The sequence below is a fragment of the Podarcis vaucheri genome (genome assembly GCF_965113315.1).
Source record: "Podarcis vaucheri genome assembly, chromosome: 5".
Taxonomy (NCBI): Eukaryota; Metazoa; Chordata; class Lepidosauria; order Squamata; family Lacertidae; genus Podarcis; species Podarcis vaucheri.
Genome location: NC_138763.1, coordinates 102514089 through 102541517, shown reverse-complemented (window position 1 = coordinate 102541517; position 27429 = coordinate 102514089). Strand labels below are relative to the sequence as shown.

The window sequence follows — 27429 nt, the reverse complement described above, 5'->3', positions numbered from 1 at the left end:
GCTGGGGAATGGAGAAGTCCTGACTCTGAGGCAGATGAGAAGCAGCTGAAGAAATCAGGGAATCTCCCCCTCCGGCTGCAAACAGCTCGGCTCTGCCCTGGTCTCCCAGAACACGCGAAGAAACAAGGGCAGAGCGAAAAAGAGACAAAGCAAAAAGGGCAGAGCAAAAAGATGAAGGACCCTGAGATTGCTTGGGAAGGACGGGGGGGGGGGAGTCTTAGGAAGCGTTGGGAAGGCTCCTTGCAACTGCTTCACTGGGGCAAGACCTACTGGAAAGAGGTGCTGGGATCTCCAGGCCTGCACTGTTTTGGTTGCTTTGAATAAAGAGTCAAGTTCCCAGACCCTGGTGTTTTTACTGCTGACTTGCTCCTGACTCCGGCTGCTGACAGTCAAGGACTTTCACAGTAATATCATAGTGGCAGACCAAAGATCACGACCCTGGCCGTGTTTGTGTGCATGGAGAAGCGTCTAGGGGAAGGGGGGCTGAGCAAGGAAAGCAGGCATCTTGACCCAGCGGTGGGGAACCACTGACCCACAGGCCTAACAAGACTGTTTTGGCCAAGCCCTATTCCAGTTGAAATATTCCATGCTGTGACTTTGGCTGCGTGGTTTGATTTCAGAGGAAAATGCACAGAGGAAGACTGTCCACCTGCCAACATTGGCCTGCAAAGGTAGGAGATGCAGGGACCCGGATACAGAAAATGTGAAGGCAGTGTGGGGGAAATGAGCTTGCAACTATATGGACCATTGCAATACTCCCATGTAAGCTAGTAGAGAACAATCAGCTGAGAGGGCTCTCAATGGCTTTAATATACAGTAGTCCCATGGAAAATACCCATGTTAAACCATTTCACCAATACACATTTAGGCATTCTCATTTCGGGGTCAATTAAACCATTATACTTAACATTTCTGTGTCTGCATGTTCTTTTTGTTATTATTTCTTTTTCCTTTGCTATTCCTGCCCACCCACCCCCCGCCACGCCACACCTTTCTGGGTTTTTTGTATAAAAGTCTTGGTTTGGTTATTTTTCTCTATAAACCTTAATAAAATGTATTTTAAAAAAACAAAAGAGGGTGTTTAGTATGAAGATAAGAGAAAATGTGAAGCGTTATTTTCTTCTGTGTATAAGCTTGAGTAAGCCATCATTTTTATTTTGTTAGTTCACCTCCCATTATTAATATACAGTGGGTTCATTTAATAATGTAAGGCTTCTTAAATAATTCTTCAATAGGTAATCATTACCATTTAGCGTGCCTCACATTCCAAGTCTTGAAATATGAAACATGGAAGCTCAGCTGATAACGGCTCTCTGGTTCTTTCCTCCCTGCGCAAGCCATTTGCCTGGATAGTCCTTTGGATCTTTTTACACTAGTTATGGTCTATATTTTGCATTCCTGCAGGCACCGCTGCCCCAAGCAGAGAGCAGAATTGACAAAGGCATTTTAAAGGCTTCCATTAATTGAAGACAGTTCTGTTTCTACGCCATGCTCCCTGTGGGCTGCGCATGCCAAGTGGCTTGACCACCGCAAGCTCCGTGCGAGCTGTGCGCCCCAAGTGCCACGTGCACAACACTGGGAAGAACCAGTGCCTCTTTCCCCAGCAGCCGCACGTAGGCCCAGCGAGGTCCGCCATAGGCAGCGGAATATTGAGGTTGCCTGGCCCCCTCCAAAGAAAGATGGGGGGCCTTTCACACACACCCCGGTGTTGCCCCTGCCCCCTGTGCTTGAATTTAGGTCCGCTTCTCCCAAGGAACAAGCCTTTAAGTGTGGCAGGCCCTCCCTTGTAGAACTCCTTGCCAACAGAGGTCCAGCAGAAATCATCCTTGCCATTTCTGAGGCACCTTTTGAAAACTATTATTTAGACGGGAGTTTGAAAGACGAAATTGTTTTTGTCAACCAGTAGTTACCGACGCTCTAATTTATCTTATTGTAACGTTTTGTTTTTATGTTGCGTACCGCTTTGCTATATTTTTATGGAAGGGCAATATACTGTATTTTTCGCTCTACAGGATGCACTTTCCCCCCTGCAAAAATGAAGGGGAATGTGTGTGCGTCCTCCGCAAGCCTTCGGAGCGCGGCGGGAGTGCCCGCTTGCGGATAGCAGCCTGCAGCCCGAAGCCTGGCTTGAGGCAGCTATCCGCAAACCTTCGGAGCGCTCCCCCAGCCCGCAAGCTCCGGGAGCGGCAGCAAGGCTGAGCAACCTTGCCTCCCCTCCCGGACCTGTTCTGGGGGCTGGGGTCGGGGGAAGCTCGGGCTTCCCCTGCTCCAGCCCCAGAGCTAAAAATGAAGCCGCTCACAGCCTCTCCCGGCTGGAGAGGTTGTGCGTGGCTAAAGAGGAAGCCAAGACAGCCAGCGGGATGGATGTTGGCTTTCTTGGCATCTTTGCTCTTTGGGGCTGGGGAGGGGAAAAATAATCCCCCCTTTATTTCCCCCCCCCTAAAAACTAGGTGCGCCCTATGGTCCGGTGCACCCTATGGAGCGAAAAATACGGTAATTATTTCTTTTAATTTTACATTATCAATTATTTTAATTATGTTATTTTTTAAACAATCCTTCTTGCATACTGTTCTTTACACATATAATTCTGAAAAAGGAGATTTCCCATGATTTTTCACAATAAAGAGGCAATAAGAGCAAGCCCCTAAACCAGGGGTCTGCAACCTTTAAGACAAAAAGAGCCACTTGGACCTGTTTCCGAAGAAAAAAAACCTGGGAGCCGCAAAACTCGTCATTATAAAAATAACTTTTTTGTCACTTTTTTATTATTTCTTTGTTTGACCCCTCAGAATTACTCCTCCTCATAGAAATAAACGTTAAATTAACAAGTTACCTTTTTGTGTGTGTGTGTTCTTCACTCCCCTTCAAAACAGTGACCAGCGTACATGCCCCCTTTCAATGCAGTGACCAGCGTACATGCCCCTTACAGTGTAGCGGGTGGGCGGGAAGGTGACGTCGGGACGGTGCGTGACTAATGCACGTACCGCCCCCATGCGACGTCACAGCCAGTACAGCGCCCGCCACAGTGGGGAGTGTCGGGGCGCACAATGCGCCTCCTCCCCTCACTAGTATCTGCCCCGGAGCTGCGGCAAAGGTGTAAAAGAGCCACATGCGGCTCCGGAGCCGCGGGTTGCAGACCCCTGGTCTAAACTAACATGCATCTAAGCTACCTTAATTAACAAGTATAAATGCTCGCATGTGAAAAACCCAGCTATGGGCATGGAAAAGATGAGCAAATGCACTTATCTTTGCAGAGGATCTATTCACCTTCACCCATGTTATCTTTCCATCTCTGCTGACTTTCACGGAGGTGCAAACACTATGAACACTTTAATAACACATGAAAAAACCCTGGAAAGTTGCCAAGTTAGTTACCACAAAGGCCTGTTTAAAAATAGTCACACATGCTGTAGACTTTACTGAGAAAGCAGCAACCTGCAATGTTTGCAGAGGTAAAACTGCAGCTGCAATTACTGAAAACCCGACGAGAGAATAAAATATGCAATGACTATAGACCCTGGAAGATTTAAACCCTGTAGGAATGTGGCCCTGGATTTATACCTCTTTGTTGAATTTTTTGCCATATAACTTTTGCCCTGTAACCTCCTAATTTCAATCTTAACCAAAGCCACACTTTGCTAGCTTTGTTTGCTGAGACGTTTGCAGGATGCGCAAAGTTCCTGTCAAGCACACAAGGTATCTTAGAATAAATTAGACAAAACAGGTTATTGTATCGCTTCTATCCCCACCCCACCCTGCTTCCCCAAACCCTTGTCTTGGCTACAGGTGGCAAAACCACTGGTTGAGAAACTGGGTCCCCCGTTAGGAAACATGCTTCTCTCAACTTTCGAACTGTGGTTTATTGTCAAGGTGATTGGTCAACATGGGAGACATGCGTTTCTACTGGCTGCACACTCTAGGAGCATACAGTGGTACCTTGGTTTAAGAACAGCTTAGTTTATGAACAACTTGGATTAAAAATGGTGCAAACCCAGAAGTAGGTGTTTTGGTTTGTGAACTTTGCTGTGGAATAAGAACACGTTCCACTTCCTGTTGAGCTTGTTCCATTTGTAAATTGAGTCCCCCGCTGCTATGGGAAAGCACACCTTGGTTTAAGAACGCTTTGGTTTAAGAACGGACTTCCGGAACGGATTACGGTAATTCATAAACCAAGGTACCGCTGTATTGGGTTACTGGAGAAATCACAAGGGAGCAGTGCTCACAGAGAAGTGTGATTCACAAGGGAGGCTGCTATTACAGATTAACCAGACCATTAGCTCTCATACATAGTAAGAACAGCATTCGCTAAGTGTAAAACACAAAGAATCTGGCCCGGGGAATCTGAAGATAGTCACGTCCAGTCAGGACTGGGAGCGGCGGTTCAGGTTTCTAGTCTCCTACGCTGTGGGGTAAATATGAAACCAAAGAAACTTTAAAGCAACAGATTACAATATTGGCACGGGGGGAATTTGCTCTTCAAGGTCACCTGAGCACACCCAAGGGTCGGCGTGTGCATAAAATCTTGGCCCATGGAACTGGGGCTATAAAACAAACCACCCACAAATGGCCTTTTGATCTGGAAGAGAAACCCGTAGAAAACCCGATCAATCTGCAGCTCACCTAGCTATTTAAATGGGTACAAAAGTCCCATTCACAGGCTCAGCGCATACAGCAGTCACACCAGTTCCTACTAATATTGTCTTGCAGGTCAGAGCATTACCTGGCAGTGAATTTATTCTGCTACAGGGATGATGCCAGGGCAGAATTCCCAGGGATAGGCTCATTTTGCAAATGTCTACAAAATGATGCATTTAGTTTATGGTCAGACCCCAGAGCCCTCTGTGCACAGAGAGTAGAGAACAGATGTTAGTTCCTACCAACTGCACACAGTGTAAAGCCACTGGATTGGCCAGACCAGGTATAAATACTGGGTGCCTATTTTTCTGCCCTTGCCTACTCAACAGATCCATATCCTCCCTCGTTTGCACTTCAGACTCTAGCTTCCAGCCGAAGCCACTGAACTCTAGCTAGAGAAATATATCCACCTTTCAGGTATGGCCACCCATGGCATATTTGCAAAGAGAGAGAAGCACCAGTTTTAAAACTGGGTATTTATGGCTTCCTCGAATAATGATACTTGCATTTCTGTACTGAATTTTCCAAAGTCAATGAAATAAGAATATTCAGGGGTCCCTTCAAGCGGTTGTTCAGTTTCTTAAGGAAGACTGGACCTTCAGAGACAGCGGACCTTTTAAGGCTCTAACCGGTCGAGAAATGAACAGAGACCAGACCAGGATATACGAAAGCAAAGCTGCTATAAGCCTGATCTTTATTAAAGCTGCTGCAACAGGGTACTCCCCCCCCCCCAAGAGGAGGACCCAGAGCAAAGGTGTGCAAGCCCTTATATAGACTTTGAAATTTCCCACCCCTGTAGCTCAGTATCATCCCCCAGATACATCATACCTACAGCACAGAAGGGGTGTAGCCCAAGGCAATACACCAGAGAAGGGGCGGACTACAACAGAAATCTGAGTGCATTTTTTTCTTCTTCTCCTGTCTGCTAGGTTACCTGATTGGATTATCTGGGCATCCTGGCCACTCTTTTGTTATGATAACTACTCAACTCCTGAATCCAGGTCACAGGCTCACCCTATTCATATCTTAAATGCATAGCCGACAACTTTTCCCTTTTCTTGCAAGGAATCCTATTCGGAATAAGGGAATTTCCCTTTAAAAAAGGGAAACATTGACAGCTATGCTTAAATGTGCCCTTGAGACAGGGTTTGTGAGCAAAGAGACAATGCAGAGAAATATTTGACCTTGCAGAGAAATATTTGAGGTGAATTTGGAAGAGAGAAAATGGTTTCAGGACTTTTTTGTGGGTTTCAGACATGTGGTTTACATATTTGTATGTGTTTGCTTGGTACATTTATGAACATCTATTTTATATACCGTACCTTTGCGTATTCCTCAAAGTAAGTGATAGCACTGTGCCCTCAACAGGATGATGGAAATAGCATTTGTGGTTTTGGACTATCAGCTCTAAAAGGATTAACCAGTGTGCCACAAATTAGACAGCCAAAACAGTGTTGTACCAAACAGCATTGATTAATGTGCATGTCTGAACCTCTGAGACGTAATGGAATGGGAGGCTTCAGGGCTGGTAAGACCTGAGTTCAAATCCTCCCTCACACGTGGAGATCCTTGGGGTGACATTCACCAATTCACTTCCTCTCCACCAAACCCCTATCACAAGGTTGTTGTAAGGCTAAAATGGGAGTGGGGACATGTATAACATCAGCAGCTTATATAATGAAGAACAGGATAAAAACGCAATAAACCAACCAGCCTTAAGAAAAGGCGAGTTATTATCATCACGCTCTAGGGCACAAGTCTCCAAGATCACTGCCTGTGCTGAACAAATTCCCCAGCCCTAATTTAAGTATATTTCAGAAAGATCCTCCCTCTCTGTATCAGCTAAGAGTAATACAATAAGCAATTTGCTACTGCTAAGATGACAAATGCAAACCATCTGTTTAGACTCTCTTGAATTTACAATCTTTCAAGTTATACTAACAGGCATTTTTATAAAACTGTAACACTGAGGCAATTTATTTCTGTGTTTGCTTTTCCACCTAAGTGATGAATGCCTGTTTAGTTGTACAAGACTTTTATAAGTCCTCCCCAGCTAAGTTTGTAGAGATGCAGAATTAACAGTAAAAATAGGGATTTCACTGTACATCAGCTGTCTGTTGAATTATGGAAAGGGAAAAATAACAGTGGAAGAAGCAAACTTAACTCAATAACATAAATGTAGAGATAAATAATGCTGATCTCTTCAGTTTGTGGGGATGTCGACAGAGATTTGTCTTTATATGTGCAGATCTAAACTGAGGTATGGTAGTCAAATAGCTTGAATCATAGCTATTGAGCTGAATTCATTTGATGAGAATGGCTAATAAATAATATTTTACGGACTAGCAGCTCAACATCATACATGTTTACAGTCATCCCTCGGGTTACAGACACTTCAGGTTGCGACGTTTTCAGGTTGTGCACCGCACTGATCCCGGAAGTACTGGAACGGGTTACTTCCGGGTTTCGGTGCTCGTGCATAGACACTAAATCACGTTTTGACCATAAGCACCGAATCGCCACCCGCGTGTGCACAGACGCGGCGCTGCAGGTTGCGAACGTGCCTCCCACACAGATCACGTTCACAACCCGATCGTCCACTGTACTTGCAAGTAGGGTGGATAAAAATCAATGATTTAAAAAATAAATTTTTAAAATTTGATTTTTAAAATTTAAATCCGATTTTTTTAATTATATAAAACAGATTTTTTAAATGTAAATTGGATTTTTAAAATAAAATGCTTTTGGAGGAAAAATCTTTCTAAAGATAGTTTTCTACTTAAGTTACATTATAGTCCAAAGGCTATTAACCAGGAAATAAGGATTTGTTTTAAGTTCTTCATGTGTGCTAAAACTCAGTCTAAGTTTTTGTTTTGTTTTTTTAAGTTTAACCACATCAGTTATCAAACATGGATACATATGCTATAATGTTATTGTTTTAGGTAAATAAATTGTTTAAATTGTTATTAAGGAAATGGTCATTTTTCACCTTCCAATAAAGTACAGCAGAAAAGTTGTCCAAATATAAACAGTTAACTTATTAAACCTCACAATAATTTCATATACATAATTTCATAATTATCTGTCTATGTATAATTTCATAATTATCTGTCTATGTATTTCCAATAGTATAACCAAATCAGTAATTTTTTATATAACTGTAAAAACTATTCTGAAAATTTATTATTCCAAAAATGAAACCTTCATCTGGTTGTAAATGTTAATTTTTCTGTAAAAAAATAATAATTTAACCAAGTCTTGCTAACTAGTGATGTAAATTGTGATTTAAATCGATTTGATTTAAATCAAATCCACCCTGTCTTCTGGGCAGTTTTCCTTACTCAAGAACACCCACAAACTCTTTTTGGCAGTGCAAAAATCTGCCGTCATATAAAAATGGATGTGCATCACAGGAGTTTCTAAGATGGCAGTGGCTGGCAAAAGAACTGTCCCTGGCTGTATCTCCTAACATCTCTCTCTACACAGCTGTAGATGACCATATCTGATCATTGGCAGCAGCCGGGCCACTTAGATAAATGGTCCGCTTGTATCCCTTCTGTAATATCCAAACACAGCACATTATTCCGTCGTCCCCCATATGATATCCATGGGTGAAAGTAAAGGGAACCAACTCATGGAATCAATGGATAGAACTTAAACCCACCTGGGTGTAGCAGTGACTGAGCTCCGTGTCAAAATGTCTTCCTTTTAATCGAGACTCAGTCTGTAGCTTCTTTACTTTGTCCCATAGAATTAGACTGCAGCCATTGAGATCTGATCCTGCCCCTTTCCTGCACACCCCACCTCTTCCAGCTTGGTCTCCACTTCTTTATCTTCATTCAAGCGATCCTAAGTTTTATTAGCCATCGTAAGACAGATGGAACAAAAGCTGATCACGACAACTGGCAAGCAAGCATTACAGCAAAATAGCCAGTCGCCTCCCTGCTCTCTACAGTCATAAATGGAGTCTCTGCTTCAGAACCTGGGAGGTCAGGTGGATGGGAACTGGAGACAGGACGTTTTTGAATGAGGACATCCCAGCATCAGAAAACTGCACTCTCCCCAGGGCTGTTTCCACGGAAAAGGAGGCACCAGCTCAAGGCCTCTTAATTTGCCCAAGCTCTTAAGAAACAGCAATTGTGAATTTTTACGGCTCTTCCTTATCTTCAATTTCTTGCATTTCTTTTATTGCTCCTTTACTATTAACTGTAATAATGGTCATTATCAACTGTGCCATTGTAAGCTGCCACCATAGGCACTTCTAAAATCTGAATGTGTGATATAAATATTTAAAGTAACCATTAAAATAAAGTTGGGGGGGAGTCATTGGGTAAATTTACCCTCCCCCTTTAATCCTAGGTATATTTACGCCAAGCAAAGTCTAATAGGAGGTGAGGAATTCAACCTAGTTATTCTAGCAGAGGAAGGCTCCAGACAGCTATGAAGCATGTTCTCCAATTTAGCTGTCAGGTTGCATTTAGCATTCAGTGCTGGTCCTAGATATTTTGCTTGCCTGGAAATGTAAATGCAAATTAATTTGGATTGGTGGCTTAGAACGAGCAGCGAAATATACTTATAACCACAATTCTCTCTTTCAAATCTCTACACCCACAAACCTTTCCACCTACAAAGCAAAATTCCAAAAAACGACTGAACAAGGACCAGATGATTTTTGAACAAGCCAGCCCTTCTTTGCAACTGGAATCTGCAGCAGCCTCCAGCAGGCTCTCTGCCTCTCAAAGGGCAGCTTGGATAGGATTGCATCTGTCTCTAAAACAAAACACGGGTGAATTTCTCAGTTGGTTCAGGTTTTCACAAGTGACACTAAAATATTTAATGGTCTCTGTGCGCTTTGCAAAGCCAGGCATGCAGATTCTCCACTTAATTTTTGGAAATGTATCACCTAGCAGGGAAAGTCACATCATATTCAGATTCTAAGGCGGGGTAGGCAACCTACCAGCGGGGGCTGGATCCGGCCCAATCGCCTTCTCAATCTGGCCCGCGGATGGTCCGGGAACCAGCGTGTTTTACATGAGTATAATGTGTCCCTTTATTTAAAATGCATCTCTGGGTTATTTGTTATTTCCCCCCCCTCAAAATATAGTCCGGCCTCCCACATGGTCTGAGGAACGGTAGACCGGCTCACAGCTGGAAAAGTTTGCTGACCCCTGTTCTAAGGGCATCTGCAATTGCCAATTCAACAAGGTACTTCTGTAGCAGTACCAGAGGCATTCTGGGGAAACGAACGTGGCACTTGGCTCCAGAGTCTCAACCGTGGTTTCAGCCTGAAGCAAGCCTGGCCTCCTGGCAAATACATTGTTTAAAAGCATTTGTTTAGTTTCCAGAAGCCTCCCAGGTATCAAGGTCTCCCATGGGCACCTTGGAGAAGGCAGCGCGAGAGCCAAGAAATCAGGAGAGAGCGCACATTTCAAACCATATTTTGGCCTCATGTGTGCTTTTCAGCAATTGCACCAAACAGGAATAAAGCAAATGGCTATTTGAGCTACACTTGCTAAGGCAGACCAAGTCAGCAGGAACTTGGGCCCTGATTTAAACGAAGAGAGGAAACCTCCAGATACAAAGAGATATGTTTATTGAACCCAATGCATCCATTAATTAATTACCGTATTTTTCGTCCCATAGGACGCTCCATCCCATAGGACGCACCTACTTTTTTGGGGGGGAAATAAAGGAAATGTTTTTCCCTTTATTCCCCCCCCAAACCAGGTCGGGGAACAGTGGGATGGTGGCGCTGCGCCTCCCCGCTGTCCCCCGAGCTTGTGGGGCTGGCCGATGTCTGCCCGGCGCAAGGGGCGCTCTGCTTCAGGGTGCCCTACGCGCTGGGCGGCAGGCTGCGGACACCTGCGCGAAGCACGGGGTGTCCTCCGGAGGGCGCCCCGTGCTCCGCACTGCAGGCTGCTGCCCGCAAGCCGTACGCACCCAGGGGGATCTCCCCCTGGGCGCGCAAGGCTTGCGGACACCTGCGCGAAGCACGGGGCGTCCTCCGGAGGGTGCCCCGTGCTCCGCGCTGCAGGCTGCCGCCTGCAAGCCTTGCATGCCCGGGGCAACTCCCCCTGGGTGCGCAAGGCTTGCGGATAGCTTCCTGAAGCCTGGAGAGCAAGAGGGGTCGGTGTGCCTGCATTCGCCCCATAGGACGCACCCTGATTTCCCCTTCATTTTTGGAGGGGGAAAAGTGCGTCCTGTAGGGCGAAAAATACGGTAATTTGCAACTAAGTTGGAGACCAAAGAAATCTGAACAGGGTGAAGCATTCCAAACAGGTTCAACACGTTGGCTGATTTTGCAATTAGTTGGTGGTAGCTATAAATAATATCTTACCTTAAGATGGTTCTAAGAAGAAGAAAATGCTAACTTTGCTAACAGTGAGTTCCAACAAACCTAGTGTCATATCCCCCCTGCATTTCCCCCCATTTTGAGGACCTAAATGCGGCTCTTCCCAGTCAGCTGGTTGTGTCAAAGCAAAGCATTCAAATGGTCAGTGTTTAACCCTCTGGAGTTCTATACAGCCTATGGGGGGGGGAATCAAAAGCCCATTTTAAGGCTGACTTTACGGCTTACAACATGTGACAAAGAACACTGCACTAAACACTTTATCAGTTGTTATTTTACAGTACTGCTTCACATTTCCCATAAAGTAAAATGACTACAGACACCTTACTTAACAACTGCAGATAAAAAATATTCTTTATATTCATATAAAGAGAAGGCAAATACAATCCCTCTCCCACCCCAGTTACACCATTTTGAATTTTGAGAAGGTTAGGAAGGCTTCTCTCTCCCTCTCATGCTTTAATCCCCAAGTACACAATTTTAAAGCCACTGTACTATTAGAGTTAGATTTCTCTCACTGTTATCTCAATATATTGTTGTGATATCTTACTTAGGTGTAGAATGGAATGACATACAGTGGTACCTCTAGTTGCAGACATGATCCGTTTCGGGGTGCAGTTTGCACCTCGAAAGGTCCGCAACTAGAGCGGCGTTTCTGTGCAAGCACGGAGTGCGATAGAGCGCTTCTGCGCATGCGGTGAAACCCAGAAGTATACACTTCCGGGTCTGCCGCGTTCGCAAGCCAAAAAGATGCAACATGAACCTAACGCAACACGCGGTACGACTGTATTCCACTGCACCTCATTTTTAGACTACCAAGGTTATAACAATGCCCCAATGAAGATATGTTTTTGAATGCATGGACAGTGCCAGTCTGGTGAAATCTCAGAAGTCGCAAATGTAAATACAGTTTCTAGTGATCTAGAATGCCCTTCCTTGTTTTCCCCCCTTCACTAGCAAAATTATGGCAATAATTGTACAGTGGTACCTCGGTTTTCGAACATAATTCATTCCAGAAGACCGTTTCAGTTCCGAAATATCCGAAAACTCAGTCAGGGAGCCTCAATACAGAAAACTCAATACAGAAGTCGTGTGGCATGTTTGACTTCCGAGGCATGTTCAAAAACTGAAGCATTTACTCCCGGGTTTACAGCATTTGAAAACCGAAATGTTCGAAAACAGAGACATTTGAAATCCGAGGTACCACTGTATTTGTAAACTTTGTGCAGGCTACAGAATTCAGCTTTTCCTGAAGCAGAATTTTTAGTGTGGTGTGCACGCAGTTCTGCCTTTACAAGCCTAAAATAGAGATTTTTCCATGCCTTGACTTTCAGTTTCAATGTTGAACACAGTTTAGGTGTTTGGTCAACATTTCAACAATGTTTTCCTATGCATTCAAGTCATAGTTTGTTAATCCTTTCCACATTAAATTATTAGAGGTAATTTAGATATCTTTCACAGGAATTATATTTTACTTCCACAATATTGCCAAGTGAAAAGAACAGAACAGAATGGAACGGAAAACCATTCCGTCAGAATATAAAGAATATAAAGAATGTAAGCAGAATGAGCCAAAGAATAATTGTGGGTTTAGGTTTCAAGACAGGCACCCAGCCGATTTTCAAATACATACTGCCGCAAATTGGGCCAACAATTTCTAGTGCTATATTGCCTGCTTGACTATATAAATATCTGCAAGATTTAGAAGAATGTACAGCTCACACAAATACACCCACTCAGCTCCTGGACACCTGAGAGAAAATCCGTGGATGTCTTCTGCTCATCCCACAGAACTAGGAATTCATGAAATGGCTCAGGTAACAACAGAACCACGAAATGGTCCATTTATAACATGGTGGGTTGTCTATATTCAATGGTGCAGAGCAGGAAAAACAGCAGTTCTAAGACTGCAGCCTCAGGCACACTTACTCGGGAGAAAGCCTCACTGTACCCAATGGGACATAACTTCCATAGACAGGACTGAGCTGAACATAATATATGCCCTGTTGCAACAGATAATAGGGGTTTATGTTAATAATTCATTTTATGTATCAGAATTCAACCTGCAATACGGCAATAATACTGACCTACTTTACAAAGTTGTTGATTGGAACACTCTAGAAAGCATTAGGGGAGATCTACACCTAGGCCAGGAATGTGGGTTCTGCCCATAGAGTGAGCCTGCATAGAGAACATCACATCTGGCCTATATAGCAATGGTTGCATGCTCATACACATCATATTTCCTTTTCTAGTTCAAATTCCTGCTCTAGCTAAAATTTGTCAGTTCCCTCTATAATACTAATAAGATTTGTTATCAATTTGTTTCTAAAACTCTTATTCAGACCTTAGGTTTTCCTCAGTTATTGTAAAGCAATTGTCATCATGGTTTATTTTATTTATTCCTTGCATTGATATCCCACCTTTTTCTCCAAGGAGCTGGACTCTCCCACACCCCCTTTAATCCCTACAACAACCCTCCGATGTAGGTTAGGCTGAGAGGCAGTGATGGGGCCAAGGTCACCCAGTGATCTTCATGGCTGAGTGAGGATTTGAACCCAGGTCTTAGTCCAACACTCTAACCACTGCACCACACTGCCTCTAGTGCACCTCCACTGCTGCTGTTCTCAGCCTTTTGCACACGGCATTAGCCATGTGGTTTCTTGAGAATTGCTGCTGTTGCAACTTGCGACATGTGAATACAACTTGAAACCCAGCAAGGGGAAATGACCTCACTGCGTTTTAAGCTGTGAATGGGTACATAGCCTAAGCCTCTTCGTGGTATTGCTGATGGCTTGGTTACTCTCTTCCACGGTCCCTCTGTTCACCAAACACAACTCCTATTAAAGCTCCACTTTCTTCTGCTATTTCTTGCCTTCTCTCTTGTGGCCCCTTATATAGGAAACACTCCCCTCTGAATATGTGGCTGACCTCTTTTCTATCTCACTTGATTTAAAAATTCAATTTACGGTAAGTGAGAAGCAAGCTGGTCATTTCTTTTAAGACCATAACTTAAGGCTGATACAATGTTAGCTCTTCTGCTATGCTCACCCTTCCCAATATTTGCATCTGCTCAGGTGAGATTTCTCAGGTGAGTAGCACCAGCCTGCATCACAAAACCAGTTCTTAGATACCTATGAACCCAGAGCTGTTTTGAGCTTGTTAAGCAAATGAGCTTTCAGATCCCACTATCTGAGATCCATTTATTTTGCCAAAGCAGGGGGAATTAGATACAGGGGACCAAACACGAATGTCACAGTTGCCTGTATTCAGCATATAGCATATAAATAAAGTAAAAGGCACATTTGCTTACAGGTGTATGCATCCGACCCCATTTTGCCTGCACATCATGAATGAGAGGGGTCACCTGTGTGAAACTGACATTAAACTGAAAAGTAATCAGATAAGTTTTGAAGAAGCAACACACAGGCATTTACAAACGGATCAACAAAAGCGACTGCTCCATAAAGACACTGTCAGGAAAGACTGAATCCACTTCAGCCACCCTTTCCATACCCAATAACAAATATTTAAAGCCTCAGCAGGAGAAATAGTAAATAAGAATGCAGTTTGGTGAAAGTATTTCTAAAAAGCTTCATCTAAGGCTAGAGCTGCCCATTACAGTAGTACCTCAGGTTAAGTACTTAATTCGTTCCAGAGGTCCGTTCTTAACCTGAAACTGTTCTTAACCTGAAGCACCACTTTAGCTAATGGGGCCTCCTGCTGCCGCTGCACCGCTGGAGTGCAATTTCTGTTCTCATCTTGAAGCAAAGTTCTTAACCTGAAGCACTATTTCTGGGTTAGCAGAGTCTGTAACCTGAAGCGTATGTAACCCGAGGTACCACTGTATGTGCACCCCCATGTTGTGTTCTGCTACTCTCCTCTGTGATATTTAGGAAACAGTCACCCCATGTTCATCCCACCAGTATCAACATAGGTGGGAAAACATGCAACACGGCACACATAAATCTCTGGTCATTGAACGTTACAGGGGAGAAGCGAAAAACTTCATGTCACGTGTAATGTGGATTATCAGCCTGACTCTGAAACAGCCTCAAAGCCACTGGACAGCAAGGGTCATGGGGTGTTTTACTCTGAGTAGACCTACTGAACTTAATGAGCAGAACTAAGAATGAATGTCATTAATTTAAAACGTCACTGAATGCTCAACCCACAGGGTTTTAAGCCTCCTGTGCAGCTGTTTCGTGCTTTTTACATTTTCTAACATAAATATATTGGGTGGGGAGGGGAGAATCAAGAAATCTTAAATGGCAAACAGAACAGGAAAAACATGTAAATGTAAATTTAATGAATATGTTGTTCTAAATTTGTTATAGCAGCGGTGAGGAGCCCCTGGCTTAAAGGCCTAATTTGGGTACCAATTTAGCTTGCAAGACTGTCTTCTTCAAATCACACCTCCCTGCCCTGCACTAGACACCACATAGGGCGTCAAATGTGGGGCAGGCGGAAACTTCCAAGCAAGAATTGGGAGCCTTAAATTGCTCCCATTTTTTCCCTTGGCAAAAGGGGTTTTCTGTCTTTGCCCTGTAAAACGTGAGAGGTGACTGATGATGGGGCGGTGCATCTGATTAAATATGGAGTGTGTGAAAGAGGAACTACAGTATAATAGCTATAGTACTACTGGAAATGCTAGTTTGGCTCCACCAGTCCCACTCTGACCTTGACCCCACCCTGGTAAGAAGCAGCGACACCACTGCCAAGAGGCCAACTCTGTTGTACTGCCCCGCCAGCCTCTCCTGACCAGCAACACACATTTACCGCAAGGAAAGAGACTAATAGAAAACATCCCTACACTGGTGGAGGAAGAGGAGTGCGGAGGGAGCGCACCAGGCAGTGCAATTCCGGCAGGGTGCCATCGCGGCTGCCCCCCTGCACTGGGCGTCCTGCCCCCAGGACATGCGCCAGCCCTGCCCCCACCTGCTCTCTGCCGCCCCCCCCCCCAGCATGAAGCCACTGTCCCTACAGTAATCATAGGATCATCTGCCCCACATGCAATAAAACAGGGGTCAGCAAACTTTTTCAGCAGGGGGCCGCTCCACTGTCCCTCAGACCCTGTGGGGGCCTGGACTATTTTTTTGGGGGGGGGAGGGGGAATGAATGAATTCCTATGCCGCACAAATAACCCAGAGCTGCATTTTAAATAAAAGGGCACATTCTACTCATGTAAGAACATGCTGATTCTTGGACCACCTGCAGGCCGGATTTAGAAGACAATTGGGCTGGATCCGGCCCCTGGGCCTTAGTTTGCCTATCCATGCAATAAAACATATCTCTCCCAAATCAGAATCTACAGCCACAGCAGCCAGCAGCTGTAACTCTCCAACGGTGTGACTTCTCCTGAGCCAGATGGATGCCAGAACTGTAGAGCTGGAAGGGACCCCAGGGGTCATCTAGTCCAACCCCCTTGCAATGCAGGAATCTTTTTGCCCAAGGTGGGCCTCGAACCCAGAGATTAAGAGTCTCATGCTCAACCAACCCAGCCACAAAAGAGAACCAAGTATACGGTTGTTTCCAGCCATCAAACTCACGGGCTGCAGCCCCCCTTGGGCCAGCCATTCTCTCTCTCCATCAGCCTCGCGGGGTTTTTCCTCCTCGGAGCAAGAGGGGCGTCAATGGGACCAGTGAGGATGCGCTGCTCCGAGGATGCTCCGAGGAGAGCCTGCAAAGCGGACCGAGGCGCACCAGCCACGCTTCCCCCGCGCTCCGGAGCGCAGCCCGGCCGGAGGGGGACCCCGACGCACCCAGCGCCACCCCCCCGGCGGTTCCCGCTCAGGTCCGCTTCCTGCACCGAAAGCCTCTCCCCCCCCCCCGCTGGCTCACCTTGGCCGGCGCGCGAGGCCAGCAAGCCGAAGGACCCCGCGGCCTCCCTCCTGCCGGAGCCCAGCGTGGCTTCCGCCGCAGCAGCAGCCGGGGGGGTGTCTCTCCGGTTCCCCGCCTCCCCCGGCTCGAGCGCGGAAATCCGGCCCGGAGACCCCGGCCAGGGATCCCCCGGAGCAGATCCCTGGAGCAGGAGACGCCCTCTCCCTCCCAGCCCCCCCCCAAGGCGCTGGCTGGGCTCACCGGGGCGGCGGCGGCGGGGGAAGCCGCTCGGAGGGGGCGCGAGGTGGGTCTCCGGCCGCCGATGCCTCTCGCTGCCGCCATGGGAGCCTCCCGCCCGGCCTGGCCGGCTCCGCCGCCGCCTTCCTGCCTCCTGCCGCCGCTCTGCTGGGGGTTCGGTCCGGCGCGGCGGGCGAGGGCGGTCCGTGCGCGCCGAGGGAGATGCGCTGCGCTGCGCCCGGCCGGGAGGAGGGAGGGAGGGAGGCGGCGTCTTCCTCGCGCGCAGAGGAGGCGGGGGGCCAAAGCCCAAGGCGGGGGGAGGGCGAAGCCTCGCTCCACTTCGCCCCCCGCCCCAAACCAGCTTGTGCGTTTGCAGGATCGTAGGCACGGGAGCGGCTGGTGCTGTGTGAAACGCGCATCTTCCCATTGTAGGCGCGGGGGGAGGGCGGGGGCGGATCTGATTCTTGCTGTATTGGCAACTAATAAGAATATTTGCGGGGAGGGAAGCATGTGCCAAAGTCAACCAGTGGGGAGGAAAGTTTAAAACGGAAGAACAAGACATCCCTGAGCATCTGCAGAGTGCTGGAGGGCTCCAAAAGGGCAGGCGCCTCCCTTCCTCCGATTCTATAATCTATCACAGAACTGCAGAGTTGGAAGAGACCTCAGGGGTCATCTAGTCCAACCCTCTGCAATGCCAGGTCTTTTTGCCCAATGCTTGGCTCGAACTCACCACCCTGAGATTCAGTTTCAAGCTTTACTGACTGATTCTTGGGACTTCTGTGGAATATGATTTGTAGCGTATCTTTGTTTCTGCAGAAGCGGATTCAGGGCAGCACTACCGGTTGCCCAGCACTGGGCTCTGATGCCCAGGCAGAGCAGAAGCAAGGGGGGGTGGGCACCAGGTTTTGGCCTTACGCAGGCTGTTGCTGAAAATTTGAAAGACAAAGCGAACCCCCCCCCCCAGGAAATGGCATTTAAATTAGTCAGCTGTTTTTGTTTTTGTTTATATTGTGATTTTATGCTGTGAACTGCCCTAAGATCTACAGGTATAGGGCAGTGTACAAATTTAATAAATAAAACAAAAGGCATTATCTTCACGTTTCCCTGGATGGGAGCATAAGGCTGTCAGTGCCATGGCCAATGTGTGGCTGTGGCATCTTAACTCAGCACCAGATCATGCTCTCGCAAAACAACAACCCTGAGTTAGAATACTGGTTGACTGCTGGAAGGGGAAGAGAAGGAATGGAATGGGATCCAAAACAGGCCAGCTGCAATCCTGCAAACCCAGCTCTGTCTGCAAGAGTCAGCTGGAGGTGCCATTTGTTATTAACTGCTCAATAAGACGGAGGCTCCACAATGATGGATCCCGGTTCCTGCAAAGGCTTTCCAAGAGACACCACACACCCATGGGTTTCCATGAAAGGTCTTTACATTTGCCCAGGATTAAAAAAAAACTTTTCAGTGTATTATGCTGCTTTCAGTGTATTATGCTGCTTTCTCAAGTTCTGATATTTTAATGCTGCTTAATATTCGTTGTTTTTAGTTTGTTTCTTTAATTTCCCGGTTGTTTCATCACAATTTTTATATGCAGCCCTGCAAGTGTGTGTATTGAAGAGCAGTTCTTGCATACATACATGATGTGGTGAGGCGAAGTGGAGAACTCTGTGGACTCCCCTAGTTACAAGAATTATGTCTCTACGCAAGTGCATGCATGCAACAGTTTTTGCTTTTGGTTGTTTATTGCTGTTTTACAAGAGCAATTCCAAAGATCAAGTGCAGTGATTACATTGCTTTCTGCTCTGCTGAGCTGTGGCATCGTCGCCACTGGACAAGGTAGAAGGAGGGAGAGACGGTGCAGAGGAAAGAGCACAGGCGAAATAGTCCGCTAACAATTTTTTTAGCAGAAATGGATGTGTTTCGCCAGCAGCTTGCTGTGCTCAGTAACCAAGGCACACACGTCTTTTGTTTCCACAGTTTCTGATTTTATCATGAGCTGGGATATTTTGAGTTAATATTTAAAATGTTTAAAACATTTTCATGCTTGTGGGTGTTCTGTGCTTACTACAGAGATTCAAATGGTGGGCAAGTTGGGGAAAAGGAACTACAGGATTGCAGCACGTGAATATGAATTGCTTTTCTGCAAGCATATTTAAGTTAGGAGAAGCGTCAGAAAATCCAATCCAAGCAAACTCCAGAGCCCACTAGGATAAAAAAGGTGGGATTTATTTAGTTATATATTTAATCAATCAATCAATCAATCAATCAATAAATGTCCAGGAACATCTTTCTTGAGAACCAGAGGAGAGGGCAGAATCCTGAAGAACAACGCAGTCACATAGCAGATACTATTAAGTCAGATACTATTTTGTAAAATAAGTCTGAAGGTTTTGTATACTCCTGCATGCTGTTATTTTTACTACTATTAGTATTTTTAATGAAATTATGTATAACTTGTATGAACGTGAGAAGATTGAGAGAATCTTTGAAAAGGTGTCTCTGCAAGGAGTCAGGAAAATCAAGCTCCAGCCATGGACAGATACAAACACGAATTTGTTTTAAGTAAAACATCAGATTAAATTAAAACATTTATTGGAAGAGGAAACTCTGCATTGCAAGACAGCTGTGCCCATTTGCTTGGACCTCAAAAGTTGTACAGTAAGGCCTTCAAATACAAAATCATAATGATAATGGCCCTTCCTTAGTCAAGTGCCAGGCAAAATGTTCTAATGGGGCCCGGGGGGGCAGAACTGCTACACTAGTTTCCTGACAGGTGGGGTCATTGGTGCTTACTGGGAAGAAAACTGGGAAGGGCAAGGCAGTGGGGGGTTGGAGCAGTGTGAACACACCAGCAAAGCCAATCGTGTCCACTGCAACAACCTCGCCACTGCCTTGCCCCTCCCACTTCCAGTAAGCAACAACTATGCATCTGCTAGGAAGCAACCACAGTGGCTCTGCCCCAATTGGGGAGCCACTTCAGAGAGACCTCCCCCCCCCCCGCCATCAAACTGATGTGGAAACTGGGGAAATCGGAAACCAGAACTGACAGATTCATCCATCCAAAGCCAAGGATTTCGCTGCTGCTTCCAAGCCACCTTGGTCATCCGAGAAGGAAGGTCAAAGCCTCCAATGAATGACTCTGTGAAATGAAACAAATGGTGAAATTCCTGGTTTGGACAAGATCCTTTTTGTTTCTGCCATTAAAAAATAAAAGCCAGTTCCCTACATTCTGTTCTACCCTTGTGGCACAACGAGCAACAGAGATCAAGGTGTGCAAACGGAAAAGTGAAGTGCCAAACTTGGATGAAGAAGAAACCTTGTCTCTGCTCTTGACAATGTGCTCGCTGAGATGGCTCCTGCAGGAGGTTGCGTCCCCAGAGAGCCCTTTAATAGACACGCCCTCCCTTTGCACATGTGCCGCATATCAGAAGGACAGGCATTTTGCTGGTTAAGAATAATCTCCTGTTGGTGTTGATAGAGAAGAGCTGCTTTGTGAGCCCATTTCCCTCCCGGAATCCTTGCTCAGTAATTTTCAATGCTGCATCAGCAGGAAAGGAAAGCGAACAGAAAGAGAGGGAAGGGCACACTCACGCTGGCCTCCTGCTGGGAGGGATTTTTGAGCGCTTCATCCCAGAAGCCGGCCAAGCTCCTGAACAATCCCTCCACTCAGGGCAGCAGTTCATGCAGCTGGTGAATTGAGCTCATGCTATCATATATCTGTTAAGTCTCTAAGGTGCCACAAGGCTTTTGGTTATTCGTGCTGCAGCAAAGTACTGTAACATGGACCTCTGGAAATGAAAACGTTTTGATTGCTGTGAAATCCATAGTCCTGTCAGTGAGAATGGCGCTGCATGGACAACAATGGATTGAATGCTTAAATATTGTACCTGGATATATCGGATTCTTCCCAAAGTCCTCATACTTCCAAACACCTACGTGCCAAAATGAAAGACTGGATATTCTAATTACTTTGGGGGTTGCTGGTAATCTTATCTTTTAGAAATATGTTTTGTCTATTTTGATCATAGAATCATAGAATCATAGAGTTGGAAGAGACCACAAGGGCCATCGAGTCCAACCCCCTGCCAAGCAGGAAACACCATCAGAGCACTCCTGACATATGGTTGTCAAGCCTCTGCTTAAAGACCTCCAAAGTAGGAGACTCCACCACACTCCTTGGCAGCAAATTCCACTGTCGAACAGCTCTTACTGTCAGGAAGTTCTTCCTAATGTTTAGGTGGAATCTTCTTTCTTGTAGTTTGGATCCATTGCTCCGTGTCCGCTTCTCCGGAGCAGCAGAAAACAACCTTTCTCCCTTCTCTATGTGACATCCTTTTATATATTTGAACATGGCTATCATATCACCCCTTAACCTCCTCTTCTCCAGGCTAAACATGCCCAGCTCCCTTAGCTGTTCCTCATAAGGCATCGTTTCCAGGCCTTTGACCATTTTGGTTGCCCTCCTCTGGACACGTTCCAGTTTGTCAGTGTCCTTCTTGAATTGTGGTGCCCAGAACTGGACACAGTACTCCAGGTGTGGTCTGACCAGAGCAGAATACAGTGGCACTATTACTTCCCTTGATCTAGATGCTATACTCCTATTGATGCAGCCCAGAATTGCATTGGCTTTTTTAGCTGCCGCGTCACACTGTTGGCTCATGTCAAGTTTGTGGTCAACCAAGACTCCTAGATCCTTTTCACATGTACTGCTCTCAAGCCAGGTGTCACCCATCTTGTATTTGTGCCTCTCATTTTTTTTGCCCAAGTGCAATACTTTACATTTCTCCCTGTTAAAATTCATCTTGTTTATTTTTGCCCAGTTCTCTAATCTGTCAAGGTCGTTTTGAAGTGTGATCCTGTCCTCTGGGGTGTTAGCCACCCCTCCCAGTTTGGTGTCATCTGCAAATTTGATCAGGATGCCCTTGAGTCCATCATCCAAGTCGTTGATAAAGATGTTGAATAAGACCGGGCCCAAGACAGAACCCTGTGGCACCCCACTAGTCACTCTTCTCCAGGATGAAGAGGAACCATTGATGAGCACCCTTTGGGTTCGGTCAGTCAGCCAGTTACAAATCCACTGAGTGATAGCATAGTCAAGACCGCATTTTACCAGCTTCTTTACAAGAATATCATGGGGCACCTTGTCAAATGCCTTGCTGAAATCAAGGTAGGCTACATCCACTGCGTTCTCTTCATCTACCAGGCTTGTAATTCTATCAAAAAACGAGATCAGGTTAGTCTGACATGACTTATTTTTCAGAAATCCATGCTGACTATTGGTGATCACAGCATTCCTTTCTAGGTGCTCACAGACTGTTTGCTTAATGATCTGCTCCAGAATCTTCCCTGCTATTGATGTCAGACTGACTGGGCGGTAATTATTTGGGTCCTCTCTTTTCCCCTTTTTGAAAATAGGGACAACATTTGCCCTCCTCCAGTCTGCCGGGACTTCGCCTGTTCTCCAGGAATTCTCAAAGATGACTGCCAGTGGTTCTGAGATCACATCTGCCAGTTCTTTTAATACTCTTGGATGCAGTTCATCTGGCCCTGGAGACTTGAATACATCTAAACTAGCCAAATATTCTTCTACTATCTCCTTAGTTATTCTGGGCTGTGTTTCCTTTGCTGAATCATTTGCTCCAAATTCTTCAGGTCGGGCATTGTTTTCTTTATCGGAGAAGACTGAGGCAAAGAAGGCATTGAGGAGTTCAGCCCTTTCTGTGTCCCCTGTTTGCATTTCACCATCTTCTCCTCTGAGTGACCCCACTGTTTCTTTGTTCTTCCTTTTGCTACGAACATACCCATAAAAGCCTTTTTTGTTGCTTTTAACCTCTCTAGCAAGCCTGAGTTCATTCTGTGCTTTAGCTTTTCTGACTTTGTGTCTACATGTGCTGGCTATTTGTTTGAATTCCTCTTTGGTGGTTTCCCCCCTTTTCCATTTTTTGTACACATCCTTTTTTAATCTTAATTCAGTTAAAAGTTCTTTAGATAGCCACCCTGGCTTCTTTAGGCACCTTCCATGTTTCCGTCTCATTGGTATTGCCTGACGTTGTGCTTTTACTATCTCCCTCTTAACAAACTCCCAGCCATCATGAACTCCCTTTCCTTTTAGTATTGTTGTCCATGGGATCTCACCCAGCACTTCCCTAAGTTTTATGAAGTCGGCTTTCTTAAAGTCAAGAAATTGAGTCCTAGTATGCTTGGCTGCTCCTTTCCGCTGTATAGTAAACTTCAGAAGAGCATGATCACTCGTGCCTAATGATCCTTCCACTTCTACCCCACTAACCAGGTCATCAACATTGGTTAGGACCAGATCTAAAATGGCTGTTCCTCTTGTTGCTTCTCCCACTTTCTGGACAATGAAGTTGTCTGCAAGGCCAGTGAGGAATCTGTTTGACCTTATGCTCTTGGCTGAGTTTGACGTCCAACAAATATCCGGGTAATTGAAGTCCCCCATTACTACTATCTCCCTTCCTTTTGCATGCTTGGCCATCTGTTCCAGGAAGGCATCATCTATGTCCTCCGTTTGGCTTGGGGATCTATAGTAAACTCCCACAATGAGGTCTCTGTTATTCTTCTCTCCCTTAATTTTGACCCAAATGCTCTCACTTTGGCTTTGAGGATCTAAATCTTGGATCTCTTCACAGGTATACACATCCCTGACATATAACGCCACTCCTCCTCCTTTCTTGTCTGGTCTGTTTCTCTGAAATAGATTGTATCCCCCCATTATTACATTCCAATCGTGGGACTTATCCCACCAGGTTTCAGTGATGCCTATTATGTCATATTTAGTTTGCTGTACCAAGAGCTCAAGCTCATCTTGTTTATTTCCCATGCTTTGCGCATGGGACGCGGGTGGTGCTGTGGGTTAAACCACAGAGCCTAGGACTTGTTGATCAGAAGGTCGGCGGTTCGAATCCCCGTGACGGGGTGAGCTCCCGTTGCTCAGTCCCTGCTCCTGCCCACCTAGTAGTTCAAAAGCACATCAAAGTGAAAGTAGATAAATAGGTATCGCTCCGGTGGGAAGGTAAACAGTGTTTCTGTGCGCTGCTCTGGTTCGCCAGAAGTGGCTTAGTCATGCTGGCCACATGACCTGGAAGCTGTACGCTGGCTCCCTTGGCCAGTAAAGCGAGATGAGTGCCGCAACCCCAGAGTCGGCCACGACTGGACCTAACGGTCAGGGGTCCCTTTACCTTTACCATTACTGCTACTGGCTGTTAATACAACCTACTTACTACATATTAATTTTATTGGTTTTATTTAGGCTGGTTAATTGGTTAAATCAACCTGTTTTTAAGTTACATTCTAGCAGATTTACATATTATCAAATCCTTAACCTAAATTTCTTTTTGAGATACTGCAATTTTATAACTCAAAGTTACCATTAATTCTTACCAAGAAGGCCAATCTTCCCCCATTCCCCATCACAGTAACACATCAAATCCAAAATACCGAAAAATAAATAAAAAAGTACGAATAATTAAATACTTCTCATTCTCCTTACCTGATCTCTAGCAGCTGCTACAAGCTGCTCAAGGGAGGAGGGCTGTGGCCATGGAGAGGCCATGGGATGCCCCCATTGCAGCCACCACTGGCGCCACCACAGTTGCTCAGATGAGCACTGACTCCTCCTCATCCCTGAAGTTGGCAGCAGTGGCACTAACTGGAGAAACAGAGACATTCAAACCAGAAGCCAGGACGACTTTCATAATTCTGGGACTGTCCCTGGAAAATAAGGGACACTTGGAGGGTATTTAATCGGCTGCTGAACGGAAAATAATATAGTGCAACTGACTTTCGGGGTTGGTGTGTTGTGCGACAAGCACACAGAGTGCAATGAGATTGAGTGTTTGGGGGGGGAGGCTCGGTTAATTACATTGTACACAGGCTGTACATTAACAATAAAGGTATTATTATTATTATTATTATTATTATTATTATTATTATTATTATTATTATGTTCAGGGGCTCCTTGGCAGGCAAGCTGATGTTGCAAGGGGCTACAAACATTTGGAACCCACTGGTGGTGGCAGGCCTCATCAAGCAAAGCACAACACAAACCTTGTACGTCAAGTTCCGGAAATTGCAGGCAGGCTGAGTACAGATGTGCACTAAAAGAAGAAATGTTCACTTGCAATCCATGTTTCATCCCACTGCTTATGAGTTGGTGGATTTATGCTGATTTAATGTATCTTGATAACACTACTTTGCAAATTATTTTTAGCTCGCTGTACATTATCTTTCCTTGGCCTGCCACATGGCACTGTTTCATTTTTATGGGTTGTAGCTTCTTCTTCTTCTTCTTAGTCCTTTTATTTAAATACTTTTATCATTGCTGTAGATCATTCCATGACAGCTGGCCACAGAAGGCACATCTATTACCAGAAGCAATGATGATGAGTGGGTTAAGGGGGGTAGCTGGCCTTTTATGTACAAGTCTAATGAGTTTGTCATTTGAATCTCCCAGCTCCCTTATTGCTTTGCTGGCTCCGTTGAGAGCGCTCCACCACAGGAAAAGTGTTTGTTATATAGCAACAGAACATGGTATCTGCATGAAGCTTATTCACTGATCCACCATGTGATGGAGGAGGCCCTGCCTCAGCGGGGAAGACGAGGTCTGGGAGGGAGCTAAGTCGGTTGAGGGACGTCAATGTCTGTGCCATTGGCACACACAAGCAAAAGAGGATGGTGGGAAATGGAGCATGTGAACACCTTCTTGAGCAGCAGCTACAGTTAGCTGTGAGTAAGGAAAAGGAAACAGCAGGGGAGTCTGGGGAAATACTGATAAAAAGCAGAGGAAAGAAGCAGCTCAAGAGGAAACCCTTATCAGTCTCTCCTGAAATGAAATTAACTGTGAAGGACTATCTCCCTGTTCTTTCTGCGTTACAAAATAAAAATAAAAAGAGCTGTACTCAGCTAGTCAAAATTATGAGCTAAGAACTGCTAAATTCTGCACCATGCATCATATATGAGCATTTGCTCCCACAATTTGTTCTGGTTTTGCTAATCATGGGGAGGAACAAGGAGCCATCGACGCCCCGCTCCCAAGCACACCTTGCTGCTTCCTCACCAGCAGACATTGCCTAAAGCACACCTTTGAAAGCGTATATTTGCAACCAGCCTCTCAGTTCATTCTTTTGTTTCAATGGCCATAGTGGTGGAGGGTATTGTGGGATGTGGGGTTCTGCACCTAGTAGCACATTTCCCCTTAGTAGCACATGTCCACAAAGAATTGCCTTGGGCAACTTTCTCAAAATCTCTGCTGCTGTTCACCTCAAGGAGGCTAAAAAGCCCAGTTTGGTGTGACTGAGTCAGTGGGTGAAGCCCGTGTTGCTGACTCTTCAGCCTTTGCTTAAAACGGGGCTCATTGGACTTCATCTACCATCACTTCACTCCTGAGTCTGACCTTTCTGACAGGAGCTGGTGGGAGTTTGGAGTCCCACCCGAGTTGGAGGGCTGCCAGCCCCTGGGTTAAAGCAGACCCCCTGTGCAAGATTACTTGACAACTAGAGTGACAGTTCCCATGTCAAAACAACTGTGGGTGTTGCACCTAAAACTATGAATAACGTTGATCCCAGACAAGTAAATTCCCTTTGTCTCCATCTGTTCCCTTAACATAAATATTATCGGAGCCAATGCTGTTGACGCACAAATGCCTGCAAATCTGTGCTAGGTGTTCTCCCACCCCTGCCATCTACTTCTGAGGTTCAAAAGCAAATGTTTGTTTTCTGAAGGAAGAATTGGACCTGTCTGTTGCGGGCAAGCAATGGGAGAGAAGTGGGGTGCTCTGGTGAAAGGTCATTCAAGCCCACAGTGGGGACAGCTAGAATACAGTAGAAGTTCATATCAAATAGGAGAAAGGGAATCATTCTTGCTAGAAAAAACAAGTATTTGCAGAAAAACCTCAGAACAATATATGGGATTTTTTTGTATGAAATATGAAAACATGGCAGCTGTGGTGCTGCCCCCTGGCACATTCCTGAGTGCAACCCTAGCCATGATTACTCAGAAGTAAGACAATCAGATTCACTGTGAGGAAAAAAAGAAGAGAGATGCAGGAGGAGGTAACTTGGAGTGGTCTCCACATCTAACACCTGATTTTGCAGCTCTGGGGTGAAGATTCCAGCTAACCTGGCAATACTGCAGAGCATCATTTTATAGTTATACAGTGGTACCTCGGGTTACAGACGCTTCAGGTTACAGACTCCGCTAACCCAGAAATAGTACCTCAGGTTAAGAACTTTGCTTCAGGATGGGAACAGAAATCGTGCTCCAGTGGCAGTGGGGGCCCCCATTAGCTAAAGTGGTGCTTCAGGTTAAGAACAATTTCAGGTTAATAACGGACCTCCGGAACAAATTAAATTCTTAACCCAAGGTACCACTGTATT

At 45.6% G+C, this 27429-nt stretch overlaps 1 protein-coding gene across 2 annotated transcripts in view; it reads right to left on the bottom strand.

Moving 5' to 3' along the window:
* The window catches only part of PRR5 (proline rich 5), a 70268-nt gene extending 53080 nt beyond the window's left edge, over nucleotides 1-17188 (bottom strand). For both annotated transcript variants that reach the window (XM_082223246.1, XM_082223247.1), the window contains exon 1: nucleotides 17066-17188. The gene's annotated coding sequence lies outside the window, so the exon portion shown is untranslated. The remainder of the gene's footprint in view (nucleotides 1-17065) is intronic.
* Nucleotides 17189-27429: the final 10241 nt, after the last annotated feature.